This window comes from Echiichthys vipera, assembly GCF_963691815.1.
Source record: "Echiichthys vipera genome assembly, chromosome: 19".
NCBI classification, from domain to species: domain Eukaryota; kingdom Metazoa; phylum Chordata; class Actinopteri; order Perciformes; family Trachinidae; genus Echiichthys; species Echiichthys vipera.
This window is the reverse complement of record NC_139844.1, coordinates 19,983,094-19,987,558: the sequence shown is the minus strand read 5'-3', so window position 1 is coordinate 19,987,558 and position 4,465 is coordinate 19,983,094.

Genomic DNA, 4,465 nt, shown 5'->3' with positions numbered 1-4,465 from the left:
ACAACAATTCCCTTTTAAATCTGCACAGCAATTGCTCTTAACATTTTACCATCCAACAAGTACGAACCACCAAACATACTTTCCTCACTGCACATCCAGCAGAGCCAATTTTCAGAAAAGAACATTTGATGAGCACAACAACCCAGTTCTTTCTTTCTGAGGCAGTCTTGCTTTGTGCCTGTAAAAAAAAAAAAATACAAACCAAAACAAAACCAAGCAAGAAAACCAAAACGTTCTCCATAAATCCCCAAACTTCCCTTGATTAACCATAACCACCCATTAAAAGATAGAAGGAATGCAAAGCAGAAAGCGAGAGAAAAACAGAAACACCAAAAGAGAGAGATATATACGAGAAAAGAGGGAGACAGAGACATAAGAGGGTCAGATGTGGAGGAAAAGTGAGAATAGAGAAAAAGAGGGGGGTTGAAAAGTCACAGTCTGGGAAACTTTTTCTATTTGAAATGCAAACATGGTGAACTTGGTTTGAAGGCCACAGTTGAGCTGCGATCGTCTGCCCATTACGGTCACACCATGGCTACGGTTTACTTGACTGCAATTAAAATACACATTGCCGTGCAAATTAGTCGTTCTGTTTTTTTACTTTTGTAAATTACTACCACCCACATCTGTTTTCCAAATCTGGCAAAGAACGGTCAAGAATACAGACGAACATCTTATCAGACAATCAGAAAAGGAACAAATTACCGGTCTTCATAAACTTCATAAATAAAGTCTCAGAAATTGTTTTGGAAATGGAAAAGAAAGAAAGAAGATGATTTCATACACTAATAAGGCATATATACTGTATGTTTGTTTTTTACCATGAAAATAGCTTACCCATTATGTTGTCTCTCCATATGTTATAATCTATAATCTAAGCACACTATTTACGTTGCTGGAAGTCAACAGTTCTTAGAACGTGCTCATTGCTTTTGATCAGTGAATAGGAACACCATCACAGACTTTACATGTTTGCTTTGTTTGCTGTGATAACAAGCCAGAGGACATGCACATGCTGTGGCTGCAATATGCACAGACAACCGATCACACACAGGCTTGGTCATGCACTCTGCACACTTTCCACGTATGCTGATGCTTGCCAAAGACCAGGAAATGGGAGGTGCGGCCACCCCTGTTGATGATAAAAAGGTAGATTAGCATTTGGCCGTCTCATTTATGGTCATGAGATCAGCCGGTACTCCTGATTAATGGTAGACTTGCAAGAGTTGTATTGTTAAAAAATGATTGTTTTAGCTGATTTTTGCAGCATGTGAAGTGATTAACACTGTGTCTGCAGGGTAACTCATCTCCCAGAAGCCAAGAAGGCTCAAGATGATCCAAGCTCCCCACCCCTTTGTGATTGATACAGTTCAGAGTTTACAAGGCTCAAACAGACGTAGTAGCGCTCTGTCAAAGGCAGCGCTTTGGCTGATTGGCTATGGATAAACAGCCTGCTCCCAGGGCGTCAAATGCTGCCATTTTCTCTCAGCCGTCTGCATTTCATACCAACACACAAGGCACACAAGGCACACTTGAGCGTCGGTATGAAGAGCAAGTGCTCCATAGGTAAGGGCCACAAAGTCAAACAAAGACAGGACTTTCACGTAGGAGGTCGTGACCCGTGTGTCCCATGTGTCCTGTGCCTCACTTTAGTTACAATACAATCCAATGCTTATTTTAACCCCAACCATGATCTCTTAACGGTAACGAAAGCGTGACGAAACGCAACCGTCGTTCAGATCCCTATTTCTGCCATAAAATAGAACGTCATATTTCGGGAGATATCGTACACATTTTTTGTACATGTCTTTTCATGTATCCTATGAACCTGTTGATGAGAATAGGTTGAACTGTCACAACAATAAATGCACAACAATATACAGTTGTAATAGCTTGACAGGTTGCATCTGTCTTGGTTGCCGCACATAAAGAGTAACAACTCAGAAGCAGAGACACTAGTGGCCTGACATTGTTATAGAACTGCAAAACCTCTTGGGTTGGGTGGATGGGTACACAAAGGGTCTGACTTTGATGCCAGTGACTGTGGTTTGTACAGTAAAGCCGTCCCTTTTCAACAGTCCAAGCTGGTTTCTGTTAACCATGACCATGATCCTTTCCCTAACTTTTAACAAGTAGTCTAAGCTGCCATACCAAACCCTAACTATAGAGGTGGCAGATTATAAAATTCTTATGTCAATGAATGGTGTGATGGCCATGTGGGTTAATCATAAACCTAGTAATTTGCCACATGGGTAATTTTACAAGCTTCACAGTGCCTGATTGGAGTAATTGTCAGACTACCACACAAAAACTCTGAGATAAATGACTGACTCAAAGTTTAAGTAAGATGAGTAATTAACACAGCTGGATCCAAACTGTGAGAAAATCGGAGTAAAGGCAGGGGCACTTATCTGATAAGGGTCATGGGTCCGCTTCCACTCAGCATCCATCCTGCAGAAAAGGCATTTAACATTACATAAACACATGTCAAGGTTAGCATGATAACATCTATGGTTTTATTTTAGGAGCCTAAAGATTTGTTTTTCTAGTATAAACATATAAACATCTTGGATTCATATTACCTATTATATTTAAAAATAAATAAAGTAATTCTAATTCTTCTTCTTAAGGCGGTTAGCATTTTGTTTCTGTTTGTATTATTAATGTAATTTACAAATGTCATATTGATGCAGCAGCAGCAGCTGAATTTGATGAGAAACCAGCAGCTGTGTCAAACTTTAGGGCTTTGGGTAAGTTTGTTTTGGTTTTCTCTGGCTGGGAACATTGCTGTGAAACTCGAACCAACAAACCCAGAGTCTGCAGACTCTGTCTGCTCGTGTTTTTCTGACCAGCAGCACTAATAATGCATAACCCCTCAAAAACATGTGCCTGGGTTGCTGTTCGGAGACAAGCTGTTGTGACTGCGATGGTTTCTGTGATTAATTACGCAAGTCCTTCATCTCATAGAGTGCAGCAGCTAAAGCATTTTTCCCTCTCACGGCTATTTCCCCTGTGAGGGGGAAAAAATGTTTTTTTCAAAGAGCCTTCAGAAAGTGATAACACATAAATGATCAGTGTCATACAGATACATAGATCTGATGATATATGACGCCATAAAGCTGAATACTTAACATGCCCACATATGCACTGCCATTTCTTGAGGCTAGGTATAACTTTCCGTTTCCCTATAGCAATAAAGCTATACTTAAACGCATACAGGTGTGTTTTTGGCATGAGCAGCAAGCTGGCAGGTGTGTTTGCTATTACAATGTGATAATGACTATTATTACTGCCCAGTAAGAACAGACGTGTTAGCAGGAGGCAGGGACAGAGAGGGAAGCAATAATGCTTTTACCAGGATGTGAGTGCACAATTGGCATTTCTGCCCCTTAAATGCACACAGACCCATAAACACACACACACACACACACACACACACACACACACACACACACACACACACACACACACACACACACACACACACACACACACACACACACACACACACACACGCATCAGAACAGTATGAGGGACATACACAAACAGAAATGGACACAAATTACCACCTTGGTGATTTAAATTTAGCTCCAAATGGACCCTTTAGGGGGGATCTGTGCTGAGATCACTGTTATTTTATTGAAGGAGGAAAGTGCAAGTCAGTGTTTTTCGACTAGGACTGCTTCTAAAAATATATGTGCAGCATAATGATTAAATGCTGAATCTAAGTTCTATTAAAATTCACACACAATTCATACATAGTAGTGTGCCTTGTAAAACGTGGCTTAAAACAAGAAGATGTGTTCAACATAAAGGTTTTTTTTAACTGTTACACTTGACATGGATCACACACACACACACACACACACACACACACACACACACACACACACACACACACACACACACACACACACACACACACACACACACACACACACACAGATATCCAGGTAACTGTAGTTAAGAAACAAAACTGATGTTCCTTCATTGCTGCTCTTCATTTCTGCTGCCTCACCATCTGGGGTCAATCAATCACAGCTTTTCAGCACCTCCTTGGGTGCCGTAAGCAGAAACAGACAGATGTGCCACACACCTTTGAATCATTATACTTATGAGGGCTTTTATTTGCTATGTTAACTTTACCTCATGATCTACTTTGACCCTCAATCTTAATTCCATGTCCTATCATAAAACTAACCCTTAAGGAGTGTGTCAGGATCAACAAAATGTCCTCATGTTTCTATAATTGCACACACATTTATGTCTAATAACTTTGACAACAAACTTAAACAAACAAAAAAACTTGGATGTACTACATTCATGCTCCGGGGAAAAGCTCCAAAGAAATGTGATGTTTTAATGACTGGACTCTGGGGGCCAAGATAAATGATCAGGCATGAAAAGCACTGATTGCACCGGGGATAACAGCTAAAATGTTTGCTTTTAACACATTTAAACTGTA